The following is an 18,322-nucleotide window of genomic DNA, read 5'->3' as shown; positions in this document are numbered from 1 at the left end:
AAAATGTCTTCTTTATTTTAGCCCAGGATGAATCTGAGAGTGGTAAGACAAGAGGAAATTTTATTCCTGTAGCCCCTTCTTCTGATTGGTCAAAATACTTTCTCCTTTACTCCTTCAACTTTTCAGCATCCAGTATTCTCTATTTTCATTAGAATAGAAACTCCTTGAAGGCAAGAGTTACCTTTCCTTTTTCCTTCTATTTGTATTCCCAGCACTGAGTATAGTACAAGTGCTTAACAAATCTTTGTTGACTTGTTGACGGACAAGTTCATGTGCTTCTCTCTCATATACCTGTTTGTTTTTCATATTTAAATGTTTCCCTTGGCTTCTAGGTTTTATCCCCTAAAGGATCTTTTATTGACCAGAGCACAATTACTAAGTATTGTAAGGGAGGGAAAAAGGGAGAAGAAGGGAGTGGTGGAGAGAAGGAGAGAGAGAGAGAGAGAGAGAGAGAGAGAGAGAGAGAGAGAGAGAGAGAGAGAGAGAGAGAGAGAGAGAGAGAGAGAGAGGAGAGAGAGAGAGAGAGAGAGAGAGAGAGAGAGAGAGAGAGAGAGAGAGAGAGAGAGAGAGAGGAGAGAAAGGTGGGCAGAGAGAAGAAGAAGAAGAAGAAGAAGAAGAAGAAGAAGAAGAAGAAGAAGAAGAAGAAAGAAGGAGGAGGAGGAGGAGAAGGAGGAGGAAGAAGGAGGGTGGGAGGGAGAAGGGAGGAAGGAAGGGAGGAAGGAAGGAAGGAAGGAAGGAAGGAAGGAAGGAAGGAAGGAAGGAAGGAAGGAAGGAAGGAAGGAAGGAAGGAAGGAAGGAAGGAAGGAGAATAAAAAAACCACTTGCCAAAAAAGATGAGATACCAAATGACATGGTTCTGGTGGAAGAGGAAAATGGGTCGCATGATTGTCATCTGTGGTATTTAGCATTTTCCTTATTCTATAGTATTGAGGGATTTCCAGACCCACCCCACTCACACAATCCTGTACTCTGTCCTTCACTGCTGGACAGCAGTTGGATGGCAGTGGCATGCAGGGCATTTCAGGGTACTGAATACTTATTTTTATTCCTGTCCATATGTAATTGTCTTCCTCCCTGGAAGGTCTATCGCCATGGATTATTTTAAGGGGACTAGATGTCCCTAGGCATGTTAAGACAGTTCTGGTTTTTTCATGTTGGTTTCCTGACTCCTGGGAATTCCCAGGAGAGAAAAAAATCTTGGACTCCATCAAAAAAAAGTGCATAACTTTGGGAAAATGTCTGAGACTGTCCTAGAAGAACTGTGAGAAGAAAAAGGAGTCACTCAGAAAGTGAGAGGAAGTACAGTAGGTAGAATAATTCTCCTCTGGACATTGAACCTGTCACAGAAGCTGGAATTTGCTGTTACATGTTTAACAACCAGCTCTCTGGTAAAGCGTATGTAAGTAGGATGCACAGTTTCATCTTCATTATGAACATTTTCTCCATTACTTTATTAAGTCTAGATAATAAACAAAACAAATCAAGCCCTGATCTGGAGCTTTTGCCAATTCCTGAGGTATAAATACTTACACGGAAAATTTAATACAATCTGACTCCAGTATAAAACCTTTACTCTCATACTTACCTGCCCTGTGAGCATGGGCAAGTTATTTCCAGGTCTCACTTTCTTCATCTGTAAAATTGTCCTGACACTTGCCCTTTATTGTTTCGTTGTTGTTTACTCGTGTCTGACTCTCCATGACCCCATTTGGGGTGTCCTTGGCAAAGATACTGGAATGGTTTGCTATTTCCTACTCCAACTCATTTTACAGATGAGGAAATTGAGGCAAACAGGATTAAATGACTTGCCCAGGGTCACATAGCTAGTAAGTGAGGCCAGATTTGAACTCAAGAAGATAGTCTTCCTGGCTTCATTGCAATGCAAGGACTTAAAAAAATTCTCACTGGTCTTTTAAGGCAAAATGTCTTCCACATCCAGAGAAAGAACTATGGAATTCAGTCGTAGAATGTAGCAGATCATTTTCTTGTATATTACGGTTAGGTTTGTTATATGATTTCTCCCATTCTATATAAAGCCTTTTCTGATTCTCCCAGTTGTTAGTATTCTCTCTCTTAAACTACTTTACATTATACATACATATAGGCATATATAAAACCTTTTAATTGATAATATTTAATATAAATTTTAGACTTAATAAGGGCCAAAGTTTAAATTAAGGAGAGCCTGGACCTAATAGTCTCCTTTGTTTAGAGGATGCCTTTTGGTGGGCAAATGGGACTTCCTTATCAGACCCTCCTTCTAGCATCCTAGTGTTAAGAGAAAAGCACAAATACCTTGGGGTGTGACTTCAGCTTTGTCAAACTCTGTTAAGTTAAACAACTTCAAAGGCCTGTTTAGGACAGGATGTCTGTTATCTGGGTGATGGGACTTTTTCCTTATCTTAAATCACAGAGACATGCTATGGAAAGAAGATGCCCATGGCTTGGGATCATAAAACCCAACTGAGGCCACTTTGTTTCCAATGTGTTTATCTAAGAGAACTCCTTCCTCATGGTAAAATGTACTTAAGACAGTCAATTTCTGTACTGAGTCAGCCAGTTCTGATCCTGGCTCCATAGCGCTATGTAACTGTTAGCTTGATGGGGAATTGATTAATTAATTAAATCCTAAAATGTATGCGTTTAGCCTGTTGCCTTTTCTCTCTAACCAAGTTTTCTCATCAACATATTTGTTACAATTAATGTACATGTGTATTTGGATTTACTGACACCTATGCTGTTTATTTTGTATATACTTCTTATCATCCCCTTCCCCCCCCTTTAAGTCAGAAGTCTCATTGTGAGCAGGGACTTTCATTTTTTTGTATTTGCATCCACAGCATGTACCACAGTGCCTGGCACATCATAGAAACCTAACAATACTTGTTTGTTGATTAAGATCTCTTACTACTTATAAAGCAGTTAGGAAAGAGCAGAGGACACGTAATATTAGACTTCTTTAAGCCTTCTAAATAAAATCTTTGAATCATGTAACTTTTTAAACTCCCAGTCTTTGACTTACTCCCTGAGACCTAGTTCCTCCTTTTTTTTTTTTTTTTTGGTAACTTCTTGACTTTCAGCCTTTGGTTTGCTCTGGACCAAGGCAAGTTTCTGACTTCCTGGTTCCACCCCTGGAGGGTATTCTATGGTACCAGTGAACCAGTGATTCCCTGACCCCTGCAGTATCTTGATCTCTTGACTCCTGGATATCTTTCTTATATCAGAACTTGACAGCTGCCCCATAACTACCTAGCCCCCTGCCTCACTATCCCACACAAGCCACCACAAAGAGACTAATGAAATAATTATGCTCCAAGCCTTATATCCCCTACTAGCTAGAAGAGTCCAACTGTGATCCCTCGGCCTCAGACTATAAGTTAGGATATACTTTTAAGATGTTGTTTCTGACTTCCAAAATGAGGAACCTGACTTTAGCTCAAGTTGAAAAATCTTTTTTATCACTTCTGTGTTTTGCCTTTGTAATGACTTAAGGATCCATGTGTGGCAGGTAGAAAGAAAAGTCATGTCACATAGCAGCAAAATGTGGACAAGCAGCCAAACAGTTATAGTTTTTCTTAACCCTTGAGTTGACTCTAATTTTCATGAAGGCCACAGTGTCCTTATTCTATCTTAGTGCTTGGGCACAGAAGAAGAACATCACTGCCTACAGCATAGTGAAGAGTTAAAGTTTCAAAAGAAACATTCTAACACATTGACAGAGAGAACTCTCAATCAACTTTCTATCTTTACCTAAAATAAAAAAATTCCATTCAAGACATCAGTTTGATGTCAATATCTTCTAGAGTCTATGTGAATCTTACACATCCTACGTCATATAACAAATCTATTGAGAAGTTCATACTATGATTGAGATGACCACACGATGTTAGAAACACCAAGCATAAGTGTCTCACTCCATGAAAGTTGCTCCATCACAACATGTCCTATAATCTCATGAAGTGAGTGGTGGTGAGCTGAGCGTAACCCATCAAATAATTCCTGGTTTCCTCTGATTGCTCTTACTAAACTATTATCTCCCAAATCAGAAAACCCTTTAACGTTGAACCAGCCACTGCCCTGCTGCCAAATGGAATCATCCTGTCAGTCCTTCAAAAGAAACCAACTCTTAACAAAAGCACAGATTTTTCAGTTCACTAACCCTTATTCCTCCCCTTGTCACCGGACAATAAACTCCATCTTGTTTCTATCTATCCTCAATTTCTAGTTGTCAATAATCAATAAACTTTTTTTAAGAACCTGCTATGTATCAGGCACCATGCTGACCACTGTGGATACAAAGAAAGGCAAAAGACAGTCCCCTCTTCTCAAGGAACTCTCAGTCTAGTGGGGGAGAAACCATGCAAACAAATACACTAACAACTATATATAGGATCAATTGGAGATAATCAACAAATGGAAGGCTCTAGAATTAAGAGAAGACATTAGTACAGATGTTTACAGAGGTGGAATTTTATCTGTGACTTGAAGGAAGTTAGGGAAGACAAGGGAGAATATTCCAAGCATGGTTTGTCAACCTCTAGAATATTATAAGCTCTTTATAGGACATAGATCTAGAAAGGAACTAGATCATAGAATCCCACTTTAAAGGGACCTCAGAGGCCTTCTAGTCCAACACTTACCTGAAAAAAAATGACCTCCGTGACATACCTGACAAGTAGTCTTGTAACCTTTGTTTGAATGCTTCAGGTGAGGCGGTAGTCAGAAAATTGTTCAGTCAATAAGTATTTATTAAGCACCTACTATGTGCCATGCACTTATTTTAAGCCCTAAGGATGTAAAGAAAGGTGAAAGGTTCTTCCCTTGAAGAAGTTAATGGGAAGTCTATATAAACACCTTTGACTAGTGCAAGTGCTTTGCAATCATGTCTCAACATACAGTCTAAATTTGCCTCTTTGTAACTTAACCAATTACTTCTAGCTGTGTCTTCTGGGGTTGAGCAACACAATTCTAGTCTCTGACTCATGACAGACCTTCAGATGTTCAGAGAGAATTATCATATCACTCACAAATCTTTTCTTCTCTAGGCTAAACATCTCAAGGTTCTTTAACTGATCCGTGATATGCGTTCCACAAATATCTATGAGTCCCTGCCATGGCAAAACATTAAACTAGGTAGTGAGAGAGCTATAAAAATGTAACAGCAGACACCCTGGCATACCCTGGCCTTCTGCACAGGTTCTTCGATCTGCTTTTCTAAAAGGAAAGCAACTTTTGAGGGTTCACCAAGCTACTTAATTATAGTCACCAGAAGGGAAAATATAAGCAGAGAAATAAAAAACCAACAGACTGGGCTTCTAACTGTCTGATCATAAGCCATGCATACATTATAGATCAACCGAAAGATGCAACTATCTGACTATTTATGTATATGAAGCACCACCATCTGGGTTTTCAAAAGGGGAGGGGGGGTTACCCAGAGTCTTATCTGGCACATGAACCTTCTTCTAAGGCCCCAAAGCAAAACCTCACTTTAGAGCATATATATTTTTTTCAGAGCCCTAAGGGACCCAGTACCTCAGTAACAATTAACAATTAACAAAACAGTTGCTACACAAACAAGCCTCCCCTAATCAATCTTCCCCCAGTGGGTTCCACGTGAGACCTATTAACGGGTGGGAAGATCTTCATTAACAGAAATCTCATTAACATTATAAAAGATGAGTACTTACAGACCCTGATTTAGGAGATGGGGAATAAAGTAAGCACACAAATAGCACTTCAGAAGAGCCATGAAATTTTAATTTCTTAGGATAGGTGAGAATCTCCAAGCTAGATGTCCAAAAGAAATTATAAGGAACCTTGGATTATTGTATGTATGTATATCTACAGAGTTCCTAGAAATAATTTATTAGCAATATTGGAAATATCCTGGAAAAAGTAAAGAAATCTCATTGATTTGAATGCACTACCTTAAATGCAACTCGTTAGCCTGAGAAAATTATAATAATGAAAGCACACTGGGTTTAGAGTCAAAAGACCTGGGTTTGAATCCTTACTGAACTACAGTTATTCCGTCCACTTTGTGGGGGGTTACTGGTATGACACTACCAGGATCTGGAAAATCTGTGTAAAACTTTTTGGTGCTTCCTTTGTACTAAAAAGAAATCTGATTTATGGGGAGTTGACAATACCTTATTGTAAAATTGCAGTTGGTATTCTATAATACTATGCATATATTTTAAGCAATTCTGAGTTTCTAAGCTTTTTCTGGCTTATCTGTTGGCTTTCTTGTCAGCAACTTTTGCAAAACTTCCCCTAAAAATTCCCATTTAATTTCTTATGCTGACCTACCATATATCAAAACTGTGATGGGGAAAGTTGCAATGTGGAAGGGATAACTACTGCCTAGGTGACCTTGAACAAGTCACTTCTCTCAGGGCCTCATTTCTTCTATCTATACAATTAATGACATTTTTCCAGATTAAAAGCCTATGATCCTATTTTAGACCCCTACATCCCTCAATTTCCTCATTCCTAGAAAAGAAAGGAAAATAATATTCCTTTTCTCTCTGCACTGCTTCTAAAAAAGCTCAACATTTCTAGACTATGGGTCAAAAAAAAAGTGACTGATGTGATTGTCAGTGAGAGAGATAGAAAGGGAAATGTGTTTGTAAAATGAGGTCTTCCTGATCACATATTGGAGCAACTTGTAATGGTTCTCAGTTTGGTTCAATACCTAAAATGATTTCCCATCAATCCCAGACTGTCAAAATTCTTTGCAAAAAACACCTTACCATTCTTCATCAAATTACCAAAAAAGACAAGAAGATATGATAAGATTTTGGCAAACCCTTAGAATATTTCCTAGACATCAATTTAAAAAAAAATTTTTGTTTACAAAACTCACCGAATTATAAAAGCAAAGTTATCTTTCAAATTGCATAACTCCTCGAAGTCCAATATTAAATTATTAGCGCAGGAATGTTAGCCATGTTATTAAAATTACATGTATTCATACATAGCCATGCACATATTATATATTATATTCATACATATAAATAAACATTGTATTGAGAAATGATATGATGTAGTTTTCTTTTTAAAGATCACCAGACATAGAAATAGAAAACTGGGTTAAATCTCATCTGTATCCCTTAAATTTCAGGCTTCAGTTTACTCATCAGCAAAATGTTGAATTAAATCATCAGAGATCTCTTCAAGCTCTAAATCCATGATCCTATGTTTTATAACTTATGATTTACATATAAAACGGCATAAGTGACTTCATCAGGTAAAGTAATTATCTATAAAAGGTAGTCAGGGCATGAAGGGAAAAAAAGGGATACTTGGGGGACAAACTTGATTGCAGTGTAGGCTTCCTCAATATATTAAAATATCAAAGCACCCAAGGAAGGCCTCTAGCATGTTGAGTCCATTCTCTATGGCGGGTTGTCAGAAACATATAAACAAGATTTGTAAAGGGGGACCGTAATGGTAATTTGAATTGGAAAATCTATCCTATTTATTAATAGACCTATTAAATCACCTGGAACCCTAAGTAACGTGGTTGGAGGAGCTTGAAGAACATGCAGAACAGGAAGGGCTGAGCAGAACTAGGAGGAAGTGGGTGAGCACAGTCAGGGCAGAGAGGAGAGGATACAGGCAGGCGCACAGTAAGGCTCAGTCTCCTGAGCCTTTGCTTGTGAGAAGGCCCTGACCAAGGTGGAGGGAGGCTTGGAATGGCTTTGCTCCCTGCATTGATCATGTTTATTAACTTCTTGGTCACCATGACAGATTTGGCTTTCTGGTGTCTAAATAAATGTTTTCCTTCTGCCTTCTATATAGAGAGTCTCTTATACTTGGTGATTGAGAACTACCCCTGCATATTCATAGTCACCACCAGTGCTGTGAATGTTGCCTTGGCGATACAGGGACAGGACATGAAGAAGCTGCAAAGAAAATGACCATCATGAGGGTATCAAAGTCATGAGTTCCCCACCTGGGGTCCATAGATCCCAAGGGATCTGTATATAGATTTTAGGGTGTCCATGAAGTTGGAGGAAGGAAAAAGTACATCTTTATTTTCACTAACTTTAAGTTTCTTTTGTAATCCTATGCATACTATTTTCTGAGTTTATAAACATTATTCAGAAAAGGGTTCATAGGTTTCACCAGACTGCCAAACCGGACCATGATACAAAAAAAAGTTAAGGATCCTGATCTAAGTGGTTTATAGACTAATGTATGGGATCCCTAACCTTTGTCTGATGGAATGGTTTTTAGAATTTCCCTGAAGTCTTCTGATCACTGCCAGTCTAACATTGAGGCAGGTGAAGGCATTGCTGGGAGGGTGGGGGGTGAAAGATGGAATAAGAGCAGGGAAGGGAAAAAGAAAGTGAAAGGAGAGAACCATAGAAGCTGGACAGTGAAAGTAACTAATAAGAAGGAGTCAGTCACTACACTTTCTTCCCTCCTGAAAGTGCCAAGAATTTTGGTGAGGGCAGCAACTATCTTGGTTTTCCATGAAGTAAGTCTTTGAGACTGAACAGAAGTTCAAGACTAACCCCTGAAGACCTCAGGTGAAAGGATTATAAAATGATTAAAGAACAATGGTAGGTTAGAAATGTAAGGGGTGCTGACTGTCACACCATCTGGGATGCCACACTGACGGACATCAGGTAAACTGAGTCCGGAGCAGGGAATGGTGAAGAAGATGGCGCTGGAAGGGACGGCCCCACCCCGGGTTTGTTGTTGTCACTATAGTTCCAGCTTGTGTTCATTTCTATAGTTTCGGGTTTGTTTAGGTGTGTCACCATGGTTCACTGGGCTAGCTGGCAGAGACTATATAATCAGAGTGCTTGCTTGAATAAATCAGAGTTCCTTCTCTGACCCGCTCTCCCACCTCATTCTCTTACTCGCCAGCTCCACAGGAGGACAAGGAGCCTGCTGGCCAGGCATAAGACTTGCTCCTCTCAGTAAGCTATGCTGTAACCACAGCAACTTGGCGCCCACCAACATGGAGCCACAAGCAGGGGGGAAGGAGCAGGAAGCTCAGCCAAGGGAAATTAGGTCCCTCAGGAATCTCAGCTGAGGGAATCAGGTCCCTCAGTCCCCCCCGAGTGAGTCAGGCTCTCCAGAAGCCTAGACAGTCTACAGGAGCTATCAGGACAGGGTCAAAGGCCAATACCTGAGCGCAACAGGAGACGGTAACCTGTCTGCCTCACCGAGTCCTCCAGCAAGCGGATCCGAGAAGTGGATGCAGGAGAAGACGCACGCAATTCAGCTCGGTGGGAAGAGGAGTAACCGTGAGTAAGACTGAAATGGGGCAAAGCTCACAAAAGTTGAGTCAGGGTCAATACACAGCAATAACTTACAAAAAGATCAGGAAACATGGAACTACAGTAAGTTTGAGAAATATAAGGAAGTTCATAGATACCATTTGTGAAATCTGTCCTTGGGTGTCAGAACGACCTCCTATGAGTTTAGACTCTTGGGTCATTGTTGGAGAGCAGTTAACAGCTTTTGAACTCGAAAACCCAAATAAATTGGATCTTCACACTTTCTTCCTATATGACATGCTGAAGAATGTGTTCATAGAGGACGACGGTGGCAAGGCAGTGCAAATGAGAACATTTACCACATCCTCAGAGACGACCCCCTCTGAGTCAAGGAGTAGTACAAGGGACAGCAGCCCAGAAAGGCAGCCAGCATCCATATGTCCAGACTTAGAGTTGGAACAAGAGATATGGCGAGAGAGAGAGACAGTTCGGGAACTGAGAGAGGACATGCAAGAGTTAACTGAAAAATTAAAGGGCTTGCTGAAAACTAAAAGGAGGGTTAGCTGGAAAAAGGAGTTCACTGATGGTGAGAAGGGAGGAAGCACAGAGAGTGAGAGAAGAGGAACAATTCTGCCACCTAGCGACAAGGTGAGAGAAGTACAAATAATTTTCAAAAAATCAGCATTACAGCAGACTCTAGAAAAGCTGAGAGAGGATGGTGATTACACTAGCTTCAGGGAGATTGGCAGGGAATGGATAAGTGCGTTCCCTGTATTGGAGGATAAAGCAGAGGACGGCTCCGTGACGAGGACTCACGGGCCCATACCAGCCTTACAGATAGAAGAATTGTAAAAGGCGGTTACAAATTATGGGATAAATGCTCCTTATGTCCTCATAAGATTAAAAGAATTGGCTAATTATGTGTTAACCCCAAATGACTGGAAATTAACCATGAGAGCCATCTTGACTCCCAGACAATATGTTTGCTTTCTTCAGCTTTTGGCAGAAAAATTAAGAGCCATAGCAACATCAGGTAATGCTGGCAACACTACAGATGCCCAACGGTATATGATATGTTATTTTGGGTCAGGAGAGTATGCGGAAGACATTAAGCAAATAGGATATGATCTAGAGCTGTATGAGAGGCTAGCCCAAGGGGTGGAGCAGGCCTTTATGCTGATTCCTGAGAAGGGTCCTAAGAAGGTATCTCTGCAATCACTGAAGCAAGGAAATGCAGAACCCTTCACTGATTTCTGTGCCCGAGTAACTGAGGTTGTCACCAGGACTATGGGTGAAGTGGAAGGTACTGCTGTAGTGATAAAGGACATCCTTTGATCAGGAGCTAATGCAGATTGTAGGAAGGCTCTGCTAGGATTACCCAAGAACTGTTCCATTGAAGACATGTTAAATAGGTGTGAGGAGGTAGGATCTCAGACATACCTAGCAAGAGTACAGGCTTCCATCTTCGCAGGGGTGCTGAGAAATTATTAGGGAGCTGGAGCAAGAGTGAGATGCTTTAAGTGTGGAAAAATAGGACATTACCAGAGGGAGTGTAGAAACAATGCAGAGGGAAGAAAAGGACTTGAGAACCAAGGGAACAGAACACCATTTAAGAGTAAGCCAACCACACCCTGTCCAAAATGTAAGAAAACAGGGCATTGGGCTTCAGAGTGTAGGTCATTGTCCCCTCTCAAGGGTAGTGCTCAATATTTAAACATGCAGACGGGCATCCCTCCAGCCCAGGAGAAAAAGAGGGGCTAGGGGGAGGACGCAGAGACGATCCCACAGGCCACTTCAGAATTCAGGAGGAGGTACTGGACACTCTAGTCGGTGTCATACAGTCAAAATTAATCAGAGGCCTAGGGAATTTCCTGACACCTCCATGCACAACAGTGTGGTTACCAACAGAGGAAATATGCATCAACACAAAGCAAGAGATTTTCATTTCTGCACCAGCAAATGCTTACACAGGCTTACAGGCCGTAGCACAGCAACCACCGATTGGTACCTTACACAAGACCCTGATGTGCAACTCTAACAATGTGGAGGTGGAGGTGGATAGAGGGCAGCCGGTAGCACAATTGATACAAATGGATCATAACACAGAACAAACAATATATTGGACTCAACAAATTGGCAATCAGAGACCAATGCTTACCATATATATAGAAGGAATACCTAAAACAGGCCTTGTGGACACCGGTGCAGACAGAAGCATATTCCCTTTTTCACAATGGGAGTCTCAATGCCCTATAGGAGAGGAAGACAATGTATATGGCATAGAAGGCTCACAATGGGCCAGGGAGGTGGCCAGACCACTACGGTGGACTTTTGAGGACAGATCAGGAAAATTTTGGCCACAAGTATTGGAAGGGCTTCCCATAATACTATGGGGAAGAGACCTGCTTACACAATTAGGGGTAAGATTAACAACAAATTTTGGAACGGATCCATTGATGACGATGCCGTGAGAATTCCACCACCAAAATTACCATGGATCTCAGATGAGCCCATCTGGGTGGATCAGTGGACCCTAAAATATGAAAATCTCACACCCCTGAAAGACCTTATACAAGAACAGTTAGAGTTAGGACACATTGAGGAATCCTTTAGTCCTTGGAACTCTCCTGTATTTGTCATAAAAAACAAATCTGGAAAATACAGAATGTTGACTGATTTGAGAAAGATCAATGACATCATGTAGCTGATGTGTGCTTTGCAGCCAGGTTTGCCATCACCCAAGGTAATTCCCAGCAGTTATAAACTTTGGGTGATTGACATCAAGGATTGTTTTTACAGTATTCCTGTTTATACTGAGGATAGGAAAAGGTTTGCATTCTCTTTACCCAGTGTCAGTCTACAGAAGCCATACCATCATTACTTATGGAAGGTACCACCCCAAGGAATGAAAAACAGTCCCAGAATTTGTCAGTGGTATGTAGACAAGACATTACACCCAGTCAGGAAGAGATTTCCCCAGGTGTTGATACTCCATTATACGGATGATATCTTGGGAGCTCATGATAACATGGAAATTTTAGAAATGACTTTACAAATGACAGAGAGAGAATTCCTCAAACAGGGTTTAAAAATAGCATCTGATAAGACACAGAAAGACCTGCCTATACATTACTTAGGACACACCATATTAGAACATCAAATCCATATTAAATCACCTGTAATAGATGTGTCTAAAATCAAGACTCTTAATCCTATGCAAAAGGTGATAGGAGAGTTTCAGTGGATCAGACCACAATTAGGAATACCTACAGGTGAATTACACCCATTGTATGACATGCTGAAAGGAGATCCTGACTTAAATTCACTACAACAATGGACTCCTCAAGCATTGGAGTGCATCTCCAAAATTCAAACAAAAATCGTAGAGGCTAGCACCAGGAGATATAGACCAACAGAAAATATGTATATCTCTATCCTTTTCATTGTGGAACTTCCCACAGGATGCCTTCACCAAGAGGAAGGGTTATTAGAGTGGATACATTTGAAGAGAGTACACAGTAGGTCTTGTGTCCCTTACTGTGTACTAGTTGCACAAGTGGTTTACAAAGCAATTCAGAGAGTGAGGAAACTGATAGGAAGAGATCCTGATGCCATCTAGTGTAGATACAACAAAGAACAAGTAGAGAAATGCTGTACAGAATACCCAGAAGGGCAAGTTATTATTAATCAAAACTTCAAAACAGGGAACATAAATAAGGCTCTAAGCATATACCAGGAAACACCATGGACATGGGCAGAGAAACACCGTGACACTGCGGTCATAGGAAAGAATGTATTTACTGATGCCACAAAATTAAATAGAGCAGCCACATATGTATATCAAGATAAATGGTTGCAGGTATATGATACTCCGTTCTCATCCACCCAAAAGAACGAACTATTTGCGGTCTGGAAGGCTTTAGAAATTGATGAGCCTATCAATGTCATTACCGACAGTAGATATGTAGCCACACTTTTACCAGACCTAGAGACTGCCTGCGTATCAACCCAATTAGAAATTGGACAGTTGCTTGCGGAAGTCCAAAACACCATAAGAGGACGTATGTTCCCATTCCACATTTTACATATAAGATCACACTCCAATCTACCAGGGCCTCTAGCAGCAGGAAATGAGGTTGTGGATCGAGTAGTGTCAGGAGGTGTATACCTAGAAACCACTGAGGAAGCTCAGCAGGCTCACAATAAGTTTCATATATCAGCAATATCATTAAGACATTTATATAAACTTACTAAGAAAGAGGCCTGAAAGATTGTAAAATCACGCACAGCATGCATTCCTTTCCAGCCACCGATGCCATGCAGAGTGTACAATCCTAAGGGATCACATCCTAATGATATCTGGCAAATGGATGTGACTCACATAGCTTCATTTGGGAGGCTTAAATATGTCCATGTGTCTATAGACACTTTCTCCAGTTTCATCATGGCTACTCTACGCACCGGAGAGGCACTTAAGGACGTGTGTAGTCATATGCTTCAATGTTTTGCAGCCCATGGCGTCCCACGACTATTAAAGACTGATAATGGCCCAGCATACACTACTTCGGCCTTCCAAAAATTTCTCTCAGAATTCGGAATCTCTCATGTGACTGGGATCCCCTATAACCCCACAGGACAAGCCATAGTAGAACGTGCGAACCGCACCATAAAACCATATGTCCAAAAACAAAAAGGGGGCGCTTCGGGACCCAGGTCCATGGCACATGATCAATTAAAATTGGCACTTTTCACTATCAATTACTTAAAATTCGATGAGCACGGTCTTACACCTGCCATGAAACAGATGGTCAGATCAGGCAGACCACCAGATGATTTTAAGAAAAAATTGGAATGGACGCCTCCAGCCACGGGACAGACAGCCATGTGACGAGATCAGGAAGGGCAATGGCATGAACCACATACCATAATAACTTGGGACAAGGGTTATGCTTGTATCTTTACAGGAGACAAGGAGATTTGGGTACCAGTGAAAAGACTACGGGTCGTACAGCACCAGGAAGAAATCACAGGGATTCCGCCAGAGAAAGAAGAAGAAACTACAATGCCTGAGCCATGAAATTAGTCAGCTTCATCTTACTGCTTCCAGCAGTGAGCCAGGCCGAGGACCAGTATTGGACCTTTGGACATTAGTAGACATTTCAACTTTATAGGACTGGTGAAGGGCTATCCTTGGTGTTTGTACAAATAATGTATCAGTGGGATTTAGGGAACAATTGAAGATGGATCATGAATTCTATCAGGCCATTCTAATGTTAAGAAATGATGTAATAGCAATTGGGGATGAACTGCAGGCCACAGAAACACAATTGGCTTTAAGATGTGATTACAGATATCGTCATTTTTGTATGATGAACAAATTGTACAATGATACTGAATTTAATTGGGAAGAAATAAGAGCTCAGTTACATGATTTAACACTCACCAACGTTTCAAGTGAAATGAAACTGGTGGAAAAATTGACATTGGATATAAATACTCAAGGCACAAAAACGTTAATACCTGAAAATTCTGTTTCAGACATGATGCAACTTTTTGGTCATTCCACCTCATTGTTTAATTGGCTAGGTCCATTGTTGTCAGGAAGTATTGTTATCCTGATTATTATATGTCTCATACCAGCATGCCTCAAATGTGCCCTACGAACTGTAAAAGATACAATGAAGATGCTTACTGAAAATCAGTTCAAGCTGAGAGATGTACAAACCCGTGAAGGTCATCAGGTCTAAAACTAAAAGGGGGAGTTGTAAGGGGCACTGACTGCCACGCCATCTGGGACGCCACACTAACGGACATCAGGTAAACTGAGTCCAGAGCAGGGAAGGGTGAAGAAGATGGCACTGGAAGGGACAGCCCCACCCCTGGTTTGTTGTTGTCACTATAGATCCAGCTTGTGTTCATTTCTATAGTTTCAGGTTTGTTTAGGTGTGTCACCATGGTTCACTGGGCTAGTTGGCAGAGAATATGTAATCAGAGTGCTTGCTTGAATAAATCGGAGTTGCTTCATTGACCCGCTCTCCCACCCTATTCTTTTACTCACGAGCTCCACAGGAGGACGAGCAGCCTGCTGGCCAAGCATAAGACTTGCTCCTCTCGGTAAGCTATGCTGTAACCAGAGCAAGAAATAGTACATGTTGGCACTCCCTAGGATCATGGTTACTGATGATGGGGAAAACCAGAAGGAAGTATCTGATTTGTCCTGTGTCAAAGAGCCCTTGAGGATTTACAAAGTCCAGTATCTATTTTGCCTTATAATTATAAGTGAGAAATGGAGGGAGAGGTCTTCCTATCGCTGCTAGTTTACATCATTTGGGCCTCTGTGACTCTGTCTTCACTGACAAAACCACCTCTCAGGGAATCCTACTAGGTGTAAAGATCAAAGTGAAAGCCTAGGATGATTTGTAATTCAGCCTGGGAGAGAACATCAGAAAACTCAACCTCAGTCTTATAGGAAGACTGCATGGGACCAGGGTCAGTGAGGTCATGATTTGAGGCAGTACAGTACACTCAGGGGTATCTTAACATTGGACATCAAAGTTGTAAGGCTCAGGCAGCTGAAGGAGAAAAAGCTACAAATAACCTGTGGAAATGAGTTATGCTGTGTCTGGGTCTGAATTAAGAGTTTTGACCTTTACCAAGCTGAGATCTTATAACAGCTTACCAGTAAGGGGAATAAGTCCTATCATTTAACCAATGGAATCTATGTTATCTAGAGGAAAATAGAAAAGGCCGTGCTTCTCTGGCATTTTTGAGAGGAAGATAAAAGAAATCTCCAAGATTTCTAATGTGATACCCAGTATTCTAAGCATGAAACAATTTATGATTGAGGCAGAGAAAATATACAAAAAAGCAATGAAAAATATCACTTTGCAAAAAATCTGAAGTGGAATCTTTCAATTAGTCAGTCAAGAAGCATTTGCTATGTGCTTACTATGTTCCAGGCACTCTGCTAAACACTGGGAATACTGAAAAAGGTAAAAATTTATCTCTGCCTTCAAGGAATTTACATACCAATGGGAGAGACAGCATATGTATAAATGAGATGGCATATGTATAAATGTATACATGCAGACACAGTAGATGAAATAGAGTAGAAGATGCCTCCCTCAGTAGAATACAAGCTTGACAGCAGGAATAGTTTCACTTTTTGTATTTGTATTTCTGGTGCCTGGTACATTAATATGTACTAAATAAATGCGTTTTAAAAAAATTGATCTACTGACTGCAAGCTTAATGACAATAAGAACCCTTTCCAAGGACAATGAGCTGTTCATTCCCTTTGATGTAGCCATCCTATTACCAGGTATAGATGCCAAGGAGGCCAAAGTCACCTCAGAGAAGAAGGCATTAGCATTTGGGGGATCAGGAATGGCCTCCTGCTGAAGGTGGGTTTTAGTGGAGTCTTGAAGGAAGAGGGACCAATAGGCAGAGGTAAGGAGGGAGGATGCTTCAGGCAGGTGGGCCAACCAGTGTAGATGGGAGATGAATTCTTGTTTGTGAGAAAGGGTAACATTTCTGTGTAGCTGTACTATAAAATGTCTGAAGGTGGGTAAAATGAAAGATTACTGGAAAGATAGGAAGGGGTCAGCTTTAAATGCCACATAGAGGACTGGATATTTTATCCTGAAGGTAATAGGGGAACACTATAATTTACAGATGACTTGGGGCCTTAACATTTTCAGCAACATATGTCTTCCCTGATTGTTGTAAAGATTGCTGATTCTACAGAACCATAGTTTTGGATGAAAGATAAACCAGTTGGGGGTGGAGCCAAGATGGTGGAGTAGAAGCAGGGACCTGCTAGAGCTCTCCCCAAACCCCACAACAAATCGTAAAAAATGACTCTAAACAAATTCTAGAGCAGCAGAAGTCAGAAAATGACAGACGGAAGTAAATTTTCAGCCCAAGACAATCTAGAAGGTAGACCGAAGTGTTTATCACATCAGGCAGTGGCCTTAGGGGACTGAATCACTGGTGGCTGCTATGGTTTCCAAACTTCTCAATCCACAAACTCCAAAGACAGCTTCAAAGATCACTAGGAAGAGTCTCTCACCTGGCTGAGAGGGGAACATGATCCAGCTCCAATCTCAGCCCTGACCCTGGCCTCAACCCTAGCCCCACTTCCAGCTCCAGCTCCAAGGTGATGGCAGCTGCTGCTTGGAGGTGCAGCTGTTTTTGGAGGACTCCACTTAACGAAGAGCTCAAAAATCAAGTAATTGGCTGGGAAAATGAAGAAATGAGGGGAAAAGAAACAGACTATAGATTCTTACTTTCTCAATGAAGAGGTAATTTTCTTATGTCATTAGTGATGCAGAAGATCAAAACAAGCAACCAGAAGAAGACAGAAAAAGCCAAATCTCCTTCATCCAAAACCTCCAAGAAAAGTATGAATTTGTCTCAGGCCATTGAAGAACTCAAGAAGGATTTTGAAAATCAAGTAAGGGAAGTAGAGGAAAAATTGGGAAGAGAAATGAGAGTGATGCAAGAAAATCATGAAAGACGAGTCAGCAACTTGCTAAAGGAATCCCAAAACAATGCTGAAGAAAATAACAGCTTTCAAATTAGACTATCCCAAATGGCAAAAGAGCTCCATAAAGCCAATTAGGAGAAGAATGTCTTAAAAAGGGGAATGGGCAAAATGGAAAAAGAGGTCAAAAGCTCACTGAAGAAAATAATTCCTTAAAAATTAGAATGGAACAAATAGAAGCTAATGACTTTATGAGAAATCAAGAAATTATACAACAAAACCAAAAAAATGAAAAAATAGAAGAAAATGTGAAGTATCTCATTGGAAAAACAACTGACTTGGAAAATGGATCCAGGAAAGAAAATTTAAAAATTATGGGACTACCTGAAAGCCATGATCAAGAAAGAGCCCAGACATCATCTTTAAAGAAATTAGCAAGGAAAACTGACCTGATATTCTAGAACCAGAGGGTAAAATAGAAATTGAAAGAATCTACCAATCACCTCCTGAAAGAGCTCCCAAAAGGAAAAGTCCTAGGGTATCTAAAAAAGAAAATGAAATGTTGAGAGGAATGTACTAGGAGAAAGAGAAAAGGAAA

The 18,322-nt window shown here is 40.8% G+C and overlaps 1 long non-coding RNA gene across 2 annotated transcripts; it reads left to right on the top strand.

The window, feature by feature from the left end:
- The first annotated feature begins 8,290 nt into the window (after nt 1-8,290).
- LOC140526909 (uncharacterized) lies at nt 8,291-15,267 on the top strand. Of its 2 annotated transcripts, none has more exons than XR_011974591.1 (2): nt 8,291-9,266; nt 14,204-15,267. It is a non-coding gene; the product is annotated as an uncharacterized lncRNA (long non-coding RNA). The 2 variants fall into 2 exon arrangements; XR_011974590.1 differs by having other exon boundaries at nt 8,291-9,887.
- The last annotated feature ends 3,055 nt before the right edge of the window (nt 15,268-18,322 follow it).

The sequence above is a fragment of the Notamacropus eugenii genome, chromosome 2 (assembly GCF_028372415.1).
Source record: "Notamacropus eugenii isolate mMacEug1 chromosome 2, mMacEug1.pri_v2, whole genome shotgun sequence".
NCBI lineage: Eukaryota > Metazoa > Chordata > Mammalia > Diprotodontia > Macropodidae > Notamacropus > Notamacropus eugenii.
Note: the sequence above shows the minus strand (reverse complement) of the source record. Positions and strands in the feature narration are given on the sequence as shown.